General features: G+C 43.2%; 1 long non-coding RNA gene across 2 annotated transcripts in view; it reads left to right on the top strand.

Moving 5' to 3' along the window:
• Positions 1–288: 288 nt before the first annotated feature.
• The window catches only part of LOC144167699 (uncharacterized), a 55662-nt gene continuing 41887 nt past the window's right edge, over positions 289–14063 (top strand). The window contains exons 1-2 of one of the 2 annotated variants that reach the window (XR_013322094.1): positions 289–576; positions 3618–3872. This is a non-coding gene — a long non-coding RNA (uncharacterized LOC144167699). The remainder of the gene's footprint in view (positions 577–3617; positions 3873–14063) is intronic. The other variant, XR_013322095.1, reaches the window with a different exon arrangement.

Raw genomic sequence — 14063 nt, 5'->3', positions numbered from 1 at the left:
TGGAGTTTGTTTTGTGCAAAATATTTATTGTTGCAGTTATTACATTTTATTTGTTATTACACTTTACCAACAAGCGCGCAAAAAACTTGCATTTAAAACAAAAATCTCGTAACAATGTGACATACTAAAAATCTGGCAACACTTTTACATTTTATTTTTGCTTTTAAGACATTAGAATAATTTATTTCAATAGAATAATCAGAATGGTAACTTTTCTTTAATCCCAGAACGTTTTCAAACGAAAATCTTTGCACACCGACAGGGTGGCTGGACAGAGCGCTTTGTTTCAAATAAAACAAATAACAAAATGGAAAATGATTACCACGCCTGTGAGCGTCCTGTGAGTGTGTAGACTTCGCCATTCGTCGCGCAGAGAAAGAACATCGCCGTTTTTTTGCGACCAGCGCAGTCGTCAGCACAGAATAGGGAGGATTTCAGATTTAGTCGTCGAGGTGTTCCCTAGATATTTTGGCCGCGATATCCCTACCCGCCTGTGAAACGCGAACCGCGCGAATTTGCCTGCTCGTTGCGGACTGTTTGTGCTGCTTCCAAGACACATGGAAAACACACGAGTCGGTAAGTAGATAGGCCATATCGTATAATGAGCGCTGAATTAATCTTGCTAGACTGTCGCTTGTTGATAGTCGATAAAAGCGAACTGAAAGATGGTGGTTAGAGAGTGATGCTGTCGTTACACATAATTGCTGCCCAAATGGACTTCTACTGTTCGCGACTTGTAGTTTTGGTTTTGTAGGATTACTACAAAGGCGATGTCATCGCAGACCTGTTAGTTAGAATCGCCTCTGTACTGTGCTGCCCGGGGGTCATAAATTTTTCCTTGTGGATATGCCCACCGTGTGCTGGCTCAAGTGATAAGCAATGCTGGTGTGTCAATGGGTGCAGAAGGAAACAGTGATGTAGTGGTAGAGCCCCTAAAGAAAATGTTAAATTCCCAGCTTGGCTGGAGTGTTAGCGAAATATGTTACAAAACGTGGTCGAGTTTTGTGTAAAATTTCTTTACTTCTGGATACTTTTTGCGCTCGTCACTTCCTTGTGAAGTTGTAATTATCTTATGTATAGTTAATACACAGCTATGCCACCTGTATTTTCTACCAGCATAGTAAGGCGATTCTGGAAACTATCTCTTTAGCTTAGCAGTTAAGGTCCCATTGAACAGCAGGTACTGGAATCAGCTGGTCCTGGCTAGGAATGCTGGGGTACTAAACGGGAAACTGATCGCAGCTGAGAATTAAATAACTGCTACCGACATGGTGAATAGCAGCATGGGAAAATGAAATTATTTCTCGGTGCTGCCCCGTGCACAATGGGTTGATCTTCCTCACATCATTGCTCTCACTTTCTGCGGCCGATGATTGAAGAATTTTTCTCCCTAGCTTGTACAATGCGCTTAATATTTCTCTTTGAATGCTTGTTTGTTTCGATTTGGTACTTTTCACTTATTCATCTGCCTGTTAGATAGCTCTTTCTGTGACTGTGCCACTAGCTTCCCTTTGTGTCATTTCTTTGTCCAAATGTATTGTTTGCCCTTGTTTATGATTTCAGGTAGGTTGAATGTCCAGCCAATGATTTCATCCCAGCAGTACACGGCAGGCAAGGAAACACCTCATGAGCCAGTGGTTCCAGTTGGGGTCAAGGTTCTGCTGATTCCAAGCTCAAGTGGGACAGATTTGGGTTTTCATTCGAATTACATGCTATGAAAGTAATTTGATAGCCGTTGAAAGTTAGGCAGGCAGGGAGAGTGAGGTGTTCATTGAAAGGAAGAAAGTTTTAACACAAAAATCTTTGGCCTGCTGTTACCTAATTTCTAAGCCGAGCGTATACGTTCAAATTTTTCAGCCGTACAGTTATAGATGCTTTTAAAATCCTTATCCAAATATATGCAAGTTTTTGAACCATGCACTAAACTACGAAAGTTGATGTTGGTCGCTGTAAAAAATGGGAACAGGCGCATTTAATGATTTATTTCAGGTGTGTGCATGTTAAATGAAAAAAAGACCATGGTTCAATGTGATGATGTTGCAGTTCTGTTGCCTGTAAGTATGAAGAGGTGTTATTAATCAGCTAAATTTAAGCATGTGACTAAGTATTTAGGTGACTTGCTTTTTCATCTGCATGGACATTTGAACTTCTGGAGTGGGCGTGTTTACCAGCACTTTTGTAGGGTACCAGCACTTTTCTAATTTATAAACACTTGCAAATTACAAAACTTTTAGTGCCTGTGAACAGCTTGGATAAATAAAAATGCCTCATGAATTACAAGTATAAAAAATGTATACTAAGCACACAGTTTGTTTGTAGATTTATCATTTTGGCTTCAAAGCAAAAAGTAATAAATGTATTTAAAAAATGAACACCTCATACTTTCATGACACCACATCTTGAACGACTTGTACCCCTTTTCCTAAATAAAAGTTTCACTAAATTTGCTTTCAAAGCATTGGAAGTAAACCATGCAAGGCACAGTGGTTTCATTAGCGTTGTATGGGCAAAGGTGATTGCCTCTGGTTTCAATCGTGTCAGTTGGCAAAAAGAGAAAATATCTAAAGGCACAAGTGCTTGCATACATGCTAGTTGCTTTTATATCTCTCGTGGTTGGGGCTAACTAGTTTATCTTTAGCCTACTTGCTAAAGATGAAGATAAATTATTGCTGCCGTAATTGAGATAAAGTTTCAGTGATACTGTTGGTCAAATGGCTCTCTATATGAACTGCAATTAATGTTTTGCCCTTTTGTTGGTTGCTTGTGCAATCATAGTAGTCGAGTTTGGGAAAGGGGGACCAGTACTCCGACAAAGAAACTGAGTGTTTCTAACAAGGTCTGTCCTCGGCAAAGTCGGAAAGGGAACTACTGTCCATGTGTGGCTGCAGTCAACGTGTGTTGCTCCACCAGTAGGTTGACCTGTGCACATTGGTCACTTTAGCTAGGAGGGCGCTGTTGGAAAGGAAGCGCTGTAATCGAGACAAAGTGGCGTATGCCCTGTGAGCATTGTTGGTGTAATTCTCATTTTCGTCCAACATTATTTGTTCATTCCCCTTAGCTGCTCTCAATAACTACATTTATTGGCAAGCAAATGCTAAATGTGGCGTGCATGGCGTGAAAAGTTGAAAGGCTTTATGAATGTGCCAGCCTTCCAGGAAATGCACCGCGTAAAGGAACCTTCAAACAAGTTTTGTTTTACCATTGTAAGGTCTTCTCTCGGTATTCTTGGCCTTTCAACACATAAATGCCGTGACCAACTGTTGTGTAAGGAAGATAATTGTTGCAGGTACTTGCTGCCGTTTGCTGAATGTTACTATATATGCTAGCATTCCAGCGGAATTTGGTTGCTATGAAAGCGCTAAATTTGTGAGACGGATTTTGAAGCTTCTAAATTTGTGAAAAATGAGATGTCAGTGCTTCTCAGTACTTTTATATTTTCAATTACGCAACTTTTAATTCTTTTGTAGTTGTGAATTTGCAGTCCTTTTCTGGTATCCTAACCACACAACGTGTTTTTTGAATTAATGTGCTTCAATGAGATTTGCTTGTATGCATTATGGCAAACGTGGTACTCCACGTGCTCCCCTCTGGTGGGCACTTATCTGTTGACATTTCAGTTGATTCATCAGGGGTGTACCTGTGGATCTGCGCATCTGCTGTGACAAGCCCCGGTTCCCAAAGGCGGTGGCCACTGTGTGCAGAAATTCCCAGGCGTAAGAGATCTCATCCGAGGGAGTGGCAAGGCTGGCTGCCCCTTGAGAAGGGGATGCTGCTGAACACTGAGGGGACTGTCTGCCTCCTGACACACTGCAAGCCTTGCCGTCACGAGCTGCAAGGCTCCGCACATGTGTGCAGCAGCGCACAAGGCCACCGTAAGTTGTTGAAGATGGAGTTACTGGCAGTCACCTGAATGCTGTATCGCAAAGAGAGAGATCGTGCAGGCCCTTACAAGTGGCTTTTAGATGCAATGCATCTCATGCTCGCCCCTCTGTCCTTCCTGCATCTGTCCGGCGTTGTCCGCACAGCTGCGCCTCTCCTCTCCTCTCTCCGATAGCGAACACTCTCTCCCAAACAGCTGCGGGTTGGTGCAGCGCGCTCTCACTCCGTTGCTAGGCGCCAATGGGCGGCACTGCGTGCGCTGCGCATGTGCAGTACTCTCTCTCCGCGCTCTCCTCTCCTTCGGGCGCTGTGAATATAAAGTGGCATGCCGCGCTCCGACGGTCTTAGTCGACGGTCGTCTGCATTATACTTGCACTCTCTCGCAGTACTCGACGATTGCTTGATGCAATCGTCAAGCCCCTAACTGTGCACTTTACGGACCACAAGGCACTCATTCTCGTCTGCAGTAAAGACCGTACCTGAGCATACGTGTACTGCATGTGCATTGCATAGTGAAAATGGAAAATTACGCCCACCTCCCCTTTGCGTGAGAATCCCTGCTTAGCGTAATCAATACGATGGAAAATACGATGAGTTGCATCACACCAGGGTTCCCGCGAGGGGAGGTGGGCGTAATTTTTTTCAGGTGCTTATAAAGAGCCAAGCATGTCGTCGGTCTTTAAGAACTGCTCTTCATTTATTCAAGCCAGTTCAGCTTTAAATCAGCTATAATTATTCAACAGTTCGAATTTTTCTGCTATCTTTCAAGCCAAAGTTTGCCATTTACCTTGGCGTGTTTGCCTGTTGCTATGCTTTGTTCTGGGCGAGGCAGCTATTTACGGCAGTGATCAGCCGCCACCTTCGCTCAGTTGCTAAGGCATTGTGCATAGCCCATTGACTGAGGTTTGATCCCTGCCACAGCGTCTGTCTTTCTGATGGAGGCAGAAAACTGAAACGCCCGTGTACTGAGACTTCGGCGCACTTCATAACCCGTGTGTAGCTTCGACGTATTAACCTCCCCCCCCCTCCCCTCGCCCCCCTTAAAAAAACATTAAAAGCCATTAAAAAAACAAATCATTTTGATCACTGAAAAGCAAAAGAGCTTTGTCAAGCATGCTCGTCACAAGGAGCTGAGACATGAAACGCCGATTGGGACTTTGTGCTCATTTCCTTTATTTTGTAGAAATGGCAGAATATCGTCTGAGATAAGGAGAATGGAATAGCCAAGGCAACGAAGCCAACGTTTCAAATGACAGAGTTCCATCGGCACCCCATTAATACTGTGCAGCTACTAGCTGTTTATTTACATGTCACTTGCTACATCAATGTTCACAGCTTCCTCAAAGGGGCGCAAACAGTCCAAACGGGCACAAATGTACTTCAATGATCATAAAAAACATGTTGCATCATCTTGTTCCTGGCATGCCTACAGCACGAGAAAAAAGCCTCGTCGGCCAGGTCTTCACAAGGTCCTGATACACGAAGCAGCCACCGAATGTGCTGACATTTTATAATTTTTTGTACCAAAGGCAAATGATCACTTATAGATATTATTCCGGAGAATTCAGAAGTAAAACTGAAATTTTTATGTGAATTTTGGAACATAAATAAACGATCTGTGCACCGCTAAACTTGTACAGTTTGAAGAAAAAACGGAACTCCAGGCTCACGCGTATTTAAAAAAAAAAAAAAAGTGCTTCTTCCAGTTCTATGAAGCTTTCCACAGATATTTTCTTCTAAACTTACTTGTGTGAGCCCTAGACATATCGTGCGTCATTCTAAGCACTGTGCGGGTACAGCGCACCTCTCCTGTGGTTGCGAAACCGCTGCAATGTATAAAGGTAAAACGCGCAATTTCGAGTTCTTCGGGTGTATTTTTAGAGCTTCCTCTAGATTTCCCGAACTGCAGTCACTCTTTATCTTACATTATCAACGCTCTTTTTTTGTGCGCACTGCTGCCGTGATGCACTATATTTGGTTCATAAGATCAGCTATTTGACAAGATGCACGCAGTCTTGTTTTTTAACTCGCTTGGACGTAACTTTCGTTCGCCTGAAATCAAAGGTTCAACGGGAGCCCGTCCGGTCGGCAGCACACATGGCAAGTATTAAAAACGGACATGGGCCACACACGACCGCGGCGCGGGTAACGCCTCCAGGTAGCACGCCCCTCTTCGGTCCTTCTCCGGACACACTGGTTCAATTACCGAATTAGTGACCAAACAGGAAGGCAAATGCCCTTGATCCTAGTGGGGTCCGGGACGACACATGTGGGGTCTTCATTTTTTTGTTTGAGTTGACTTTTTTTTGCGCTGTTTCAACCGGATGTGGGGGTTTGGACTTGGCTGACCAAAAGAGTGAAAAAAGAGAGTGGAGGAAAGGGGGCTGCTTGCGTTCAAATGGTTACGAGTTTTCAGTTCTGTCACACTGGAGAGTGCCTTGCGCTGCCTCCCTGCTATTTGACTACGGTCACATTTCAATCTTCATTTCATCACTTTTGTTTTATTCCTTTTAAGTATTATGATTTTATTATTCTTCTTTGGTATATATTTCACTTGCTACTCAGTCTCTTTTGTGTTTAATCTTGTTCGCTATTTTCTTGCTCAATGGCTGCGAAGAGTAGCTTTCATTGAGTGCATTGTGAAAAGCTGCCAGTCACTTTAAAAACAGGTACCAGGTTCATGAGTTGTGAAAGAGTGATGTGCCTGAAACGCAATGGATATTTTCCGCAACAGGGCACGGAAAGAATGCCTGCGACGGAGTTGGGGGAATCTTCAAACACCAGGCAACACTTTACAACCTAAGAGAACCCGCAAGAAATGCCATTCAGTCAGCCAAAGACATGGTAACTGTGTTATCTGAGAAGATCAAGGGTGTTCACTTCTTATACCTCAAGGGGAACGAAGTTTCCAGCTATCGCGAAACAAGAAGGAAGAATGGCGAACAGTGCATGCATTTCCCGGCATACAGTCCTGGCACATGTGGCATTAAAGGAAGTCATCAGAAGCAGATATATGCGAACTATATGCAGCGCGTTCTGTTTGCGCCCCTTTGAGGAAGCTGTGAACATTGATGTAGCAAGTGACGTGTAAATAAACAGCTAGTAACTGCACGGTATTAATGGGGTGCCGATGGAACTCTGTCATGTGAAACGTTGGCTTCGTAAATGTGACTTGGCTATTCCATTCTCCTTATCTCAGAAGATATTCTGCCCTTTCTACAAAATAAATAAAGGAAATCAGCACAAAGTCACAATCGTCGTTTCATGTCTCAGCTCCTTGTGACGAGCATGCTTGACAAAGTTCTTTTGCTTTTCAGGGATCAAAATGATGCGAGTTTATTTAATGGCTCCTGCGAGTAAATTTAGAGGAAAATATCTGTTGAAAGCTTCATAAACCTCGAAGAAGCATTTTTTTTTTAAATGCACGTGAACCTGGAGTTCCTCCGTTCTTTCTTCAAACAGTACACGTTTAGCGTTTCGCAGATTGCTTATTTTCGTTCCAAAATTGACATAAAAGTTTGTTTCACTTCTGAATTCTCCGTAACACTATCTATAAATAATCGTTTGCCTTTGGTACAAAAAATTATAAAATGTCTGCACATTCGGTGGAAGTTGCGCTCACTGTTTTGTGTCTCAGGACGTTGTGAAGACCTGGCCGACGGGGCTTTTGTACATCTGGGGAGAATTTCAGCAAAATCGAAGAAGTGTTTTTTTTAATAAGCCTCTGAACTTGGAGTGCTCTCGTTTTTTTTTTTTTTTTTTTTTTTTTCAAAATTGTGCGCCAGTTTCTTTTTAACCGTAGCTTGCACAGACACGATATTTACGGCCCTTATTTGTACTTGCCAGGAGCAGCCCTCACTAAAATTTGAACGCTCTAGCTCCAGTATTTACGATAATACTGGCCTGGAAAGTACAGAACAAAATGTGCTCTGAGCAATATTTGGAAATTTATTAGAAAAAATATCTTTTTCTGGCCAACGATATTTTGGGGGCGAAATGTACACCAGGTGTAGATTAGGCACAGAAAATACCGTTCCCACCTGATGAGTATATGAGTATGAGTATTTTTTGGTACGAGTATTTTTATATAGTATTTCTACTACAGTGTAGACCGGTTATAACGCGGGTTTTTGTGACCACCGGTTTGCCTCCGATAGAACTCAATGCATAAGCATACCGCTTAAAATGCCCGGCCCGAAGCACAATACCGCTTATAGTGCAGTTTTCTTGCGGGTCTGCTGATCGACCGGCGCAGCTGGGGCATCGTTTTAGGGTAGCAAAAGAAAAAAGGAAAGATGAAATCCGCCATCTGACGCAGTGCACACCCCTTGCTCTCCTCTAACTTCGATACACAAGGAAAAAATAGGCACTCGTTCGTTCGTGCGTACGTGATAACCAAAACTGTCCATGCTTGACGCACCACGGAAGATAGCGACCCCCATTCCCGTCCGCGCGCGGCAAGTTGTTTCTATTAAGAGTAAACCGTATGGCTTGTTTTCGTGCACGATTCGTGCACGTTAGCATTGCGCATGCTTTTTTTACGCTTGTGTCGACGATTCCGCGCTCGCTTTAGCTTCTTCGCGTGGTAGTGGGAGGAGCCTGACAATTTGCACCAATGGCGAGACGCGCACCTAATGGCGGTAGATTCGAAGCGATTCGAGCAGCCAGCTGGCCGCGACATAGACGTTTAGGCTTACCGCCGCGGTATTTCTTGATGGGCGCTTTCACAAGCAACGTGCATTGCAGTTTATATTCCACTTTTCGCCCAGATTATCGGCTCTTTTCTTGCGTGAGCATCTCCGCTTGCGCCTCTTGTGGCATTTCAGCGAGCAGTTAGAAGCAGTCGCTGGAGCTGCCTGCACTAGAGTGTACTAGGAGTTTTAGAGTGGCCCGATCGGCTGCCCAGAGAGGTGCTCGTTTCGCGCAGAAAATGGCGGCGCTGTAGTCAACGACCAGTTGATTGATGAGGAGGGGAAAAGTTAGAAGGAGAGCACGCGTTGGCGCATATTCACCAAGTGACTAGTGAGAAGTTTAGGGCAATAGGAGTAGGGAAGCTTGCACCGACAACATCAGCGCCACAGACGACTGTGGAAAGAGAAATAAATTTGAGCAACCTTGATTGGAAAAAGCATAGCAAAAGGTTTCCCCGCAGACAGCAGTGGGCCCGGGCGGAATACCAATGCAACTGATAAACCTGCTTGGACCTAAAAGTAAGGAAACGTGTATGAGGTCAATAGAGAAGGTGATACAAACCAAACAAATACCAAAGGACTCGCTAGAAAGTAGGATGAATTTAAAATATAAAGGCAGAGGCAACAAAGCCAGTATTGATTCATACAGACCACTCAGTAACGTCAGTGGTGTATAGATTTGTAATGCAGGCGATAAAATCAGAAATTCAAGCATGGATGGAAGAAAATGAAATACTTGGGGAACTGCAGAATGGATTTAGACAAGACATACGATTGGATGATAATTTGTTCGTGATAATGCAGTGCATTGAAATTGCGAAAGCGCAGAATAGACCATTATGGATTACGTTCTTGGACTTAAAAGGGCATATGACAACGTAAACAGAGAACTGCTGTGGAGAATGTTGAAACTCAAGGGATTAGATGACGAGTTAATACAGTTCCTTATAGCAATCTATAAAGACAATAGAGTGCACCTTACATGGGAAGGACAGAGATGCGCCCAGTAGGTCAACACCCATCGGGGACTGAAACAGGGATGCCCTTTGAGCCCAATACTGTTTATGCTTTACATGGCAGGGTTAGAAAAGAAACTGGAAGAAAGTCAAGTAGGGTTTCAGCCTGACCCATATGCTGCAAGGTGAAGTGGTACAACAGCGTATCCCAGGAATATTGTTATACGCAGGCGACATTGTTCTTTTAGCTGATAACCAGACCGATATGCAACGGCTAATGAATATTAGCGGCCAGGAAGCCACCAACCTCGGATTAAATTTTAGCACGGAAAAATCGGGAATAATGGTTTTCAATGACGCTACCACTGACACAGTGTCTATCCAGCAAGGTGAAATTACCCAGAGTGAAAGAATATAAATTTTGGAGAGTGTGGATAAACGAAGGGGATAACTACTTAAGAACTCACGAGGAGCAACTTAAGGGTTAGGGAAGGCGAAATGCAGCTATAATGAAGCATAGAGCTCTTTGGGGGTATAACAAATATGAAGTAGTGAGAGAAATGTGGAAAGGAGTAATGATTCCGGGTCTCACATTTGCAAATGCTGTACTCTGCGTAAAGGCCAACTGCACTCAAATATTTCTTTGTGCAAATATGATCGAAATATGTAGTCTATGCTCTGAAAATCACCATGGCGAAATCCTAAGCTTCGTAATCACAAAGCACGCTAGGTACCGTCGGTCAAAGTACCTCCGAGCAGACGACATTTGCACCTGGCGGAGAGTCGCGGAAACAAGTTCCGAGTGGCCTGTGACGAAGGTTGGGGAACCTGTCCCGTGAAGCTCGTGCTTCTCCTGCGACTTGCACGGCGCTCAGCTGGGCGCAGGGATCCGTTCGCCTGGCTTTCTGTGCTAGACCACCGCGCTGTACCGCCGTCGCTATCACATGTTTATAACTAACCGCATACGTAGCAATATCCGCCATTTAAAAGAGATTCGAAGCCTACAAACTATTCACGCGCTTGCGAACGCTCTGGAGTTAGCAACTTTTTTTACTTGAAAATAATATTTTTACTCAAAGAAAAAATAGTGCGAAACGCTCACTTGCCTTACATTTTTCATTATTTTTGCATCTGTCACAAAAAGAAAAAAAAATTTATAAATTCTTGACCGCTTGCAATCTGTGTAAATATTTGCCATATTGTGGCTGGCCCAACCCCACCTCCATAATTTAGACCTTTCCAAAATTTTGACGACCTAACTAGAGTTGTACACGCGGATATAAACATTTGTGCGACTTTTGCCTCACTCGCTAAGTGAACAAAAATCAGCCTTTCTCGTAGTAACAAATACATCCGCACAAATATCGGCCGTCGTCTTTGCGAAGTGCGAAAGCTAAGGAAATTGCTCTCCTAAACAATAAACTTGATATTTTTTTTTTCAGTTACCAAGTGAAGTATTTACTTTTGTAGAGCCTTAGGTTTAGTTTACTTGAAAGCAAAATGTTTTCAACAGCACGTCTCTTGTGTATGTAATAGTACAAAACAGCGGTAGATAGGTAACTTTTTCGTGATTAGTGCATCGTTTAGCTATAGAAGCTGGCTTATAGTTTCAGACCACTTTTATAATTCAGTTCTCGATGTGCACCAAGGCAAAAAAATACTGGGACAATATTCACGAGACTGTTTGCATGTAATGTATAGAAAAAATGGTGATTGAGCTCCGCCCGCGTGCGGTTTGTTCCCTTCAAAGAGAGCGATGTGGTAACCGAGGCGCCAGATAACGAAAGCTGCTTCTCGATGTCGTACAAGCAAGTAGCTTTGTCAATTAGGGCCCGCTTTTTTACTACCAATGCCAATCCAAGGATTGCTACTCTGGCAGTTATTCTGATGAAAAAATTAACTGTCGGATGGTCTACTTCATCTCCATTGATAGCACCACGATGTTGGAATTGCACCTAACTTCATTATCCTGGGTAAGTGTTAGTGGAAGTTCTTCTGTGGAAATAACAGTGCGTAATGCGAGGCTACCACGCGCATTTGAAGGCGCCTCTGAGCGGCCGCTGGTTCTGCTGCAGTCGCTTCCGTTCCATCACGTATGTCACGACCGGCCAATGGTAATGGTCGCCTTTCTATTAAGTTTCAGTTCCGAAAACGCCAGTGTCGCGAGCCATTTGCGTCGCGCGTGTTGATGTTTGAAATGCAGTACATATTTTGCATTTCGGACTTTTTTTTTATGTGTACTATTAAGTCGCATTACTTTTACGTTGTCGAAAATTTGAGTGCAGTTGACCTTTAAAATCAGCCGTTCTATCAGGCCTTAAAGTGAACTAAAGAACGGTAGGCTGTTTGGCCTTAGGCGCGCATGGAAAAACCACTAACGAAGCGGTACACGGAGATGTGGGCTGGGTGTCATTTGAAGTTCGAAAAGCAGAGTAAAATGTGTTTTGAGATGAGGTTGAGAGCAATGGATCAATGAAGGTGGGCAGCTAAGGTTTTTAGGTACCTATACTTGAAAAGCGTGGACATGCAGTGGTTAAGGAAGACTAGAAGGCTAACGATTAAATACGGAAAGAACAGTGGAGAATCCAAAACTGCCAAGGTAACCAAAAAAAAAGGCAAGGCACATTGAAATGAATAAATGGAGAGAAAAAAATGGAAGCTAAAATGTCGTTAGAGATGTACAGGCCGGGCTGAGAAATTGAACATCAGAAAGGAAAATTTCTACGATAATTCCTAGGGCAGTGCTTTGCTTTTTGAGGCTAGAGCAGGTTGATTGCGAAGTAAGAGCTTTGTGGGGAAGTATTCACAAAATGATGGGGTATGCATGGTCTGCGGCAAAGAAACAGAAACTATGGGGCACATAGTGTCAGAATGTGAGAGTATCCATCCAAATCTACATGATGGAAATATTCGGCTTCCAGAAGCCCTAGGATTTAAGGGTAGCACAGAGGAAGTAAACTTGAAGGCTTTTGAGGCGACGAAAAGAAGATTAGAATGCTGGTGGACGAAAAGTAGAGAGGGGAATATTGCCTAGGACAATTGCCACCTGTAACAGAAAAAAAAAGTATTTTTACCTAACAAGCCTTTTGTGCCTGCCCTAAGCAGCTCTAGTATTAAACCAAGAGTATAAAACACAGGTATATTAGTCCTTTTTGGTAAGATGACATGTCATCACCCCGCTACAAAGGGGAAACCAATAGCAATCATCATCATTAACTGAAAGCCACGGCTGGCCGCGAGCACAGCCGTGCGCCCCGCCGGACCAGGAAACGCTGCTGCTTCACGCGCGGAGCGCTCAAAAGTTGTTCTGCGGAAGTCAGGACGTCCAACTGCTTAAGGGGGGACACTGGTCTTAAAACAATTTCTTTTAATTTTCAAGTGAACTCTGTGAAACTTGTCAGTCTTGCTGCTTTTTTCCCACTGATTTCAAATATGCCAGTATTTTTTCAGTTGGTCAATTAGTTCCCAAGATAATTAGAGATAATTAGCCATTTTTGCCCCCACAATTAACAAAACAGTGTTGGTCACAAAACTGTAATCTTTATATTTTCCATTACTATGAACCCTGCTGAATGCAATCTTGGAAACAGTTTTTTGATGCATCGCTTGGAACTAATTTTACAGCTCATTAAACTTCGGTGTTTGAAATGGGCACTGAAAATGGTTCCTTGCCACTGGTGCTACCGAAGTTTAATCAGCCGTAAAATTAGTTCCAAGCGGTGCATCAAAAAACTGTTTCCAAGATTGCATTCAGCAGGGTTCATAGTAATGGAAAATATAAAGATTACAGTTTTGTGAGCAACACTGTTTTGTTAATTGTTGGGGCAAAATGGCTAATTATCTCTAATTATCTCGGTAACTAATTGACCAACTGAAAAAATACTGGCATATTTGAAATCAGTGGGAAAAAAGCAGCAAGACTGACAAGTTGTTTTAAGACCAGTGTCCCCCCCTTAAATATACAGTGTAGACCGCTTATATCGTATGTCGCGGGAGCAGCAAAAATCCGCACCATAAGCGGTACCGCACTATAACCAAAACATGTGCAAATTCAACCAAATCGCCACCTACCTCTCAAGTCATCCTATATTTACATTCGCAAATTCAACCAAATCGCCACCTACCTCTCAAGTCATCCTATATTTATCATCACTCAAACGCACAGCACTTAAAACGAAGGCATGGTCTATATTTCGTATTAATTTTAACATCAGCCGCTGCTGCAAAGAAAAAGCGCAGTCTCACAAACGGCGAGCGTGGCTTTAACTTCCGTTATGTTTGTGTTTTGAAAGACCATGGCTGCGTTTTTAGCATCTATGAACAGATGCCGCAGGATGTAATTCGCACATTACATACATGTGGGAATGAGGTAAAAAAAAATTTGAGGGAATTGAAAAGGTCAACCCCAGCAATGCTTTGTTCTATCTTATCTGAAATGACCCCACTGTGGTATTCCCCGCCCCCTGCTCCCTGGCCTGGAAGTGAAACACCCCTTCTTGTAAAAATAGCTGTTCACAAAAGCAAGGGGCAGAAAACT

This window comes from Haemaphysalis longicornis, unplaced genomic scaffold, assembly GCF_048455015.1.
Source record: "Haemaphysalis longicornis isolate Haplotype H1 unplaced genomic scaffold, Haemaphysalis longicornis Haplotype H1 scaffold_1, whole genome shotgun sequence".
NCBI classification, from domain to species: domain Eukaryota; kingdom Metazoa; phylum Arthropoda; class Arachnida; order Ixodida; family Ixodidae; genus Haemaphysalis; species Haemaphysalis longicornis.
This window is presented reverse-complemented; position numbering and strand designations above follow the sequence as displayed.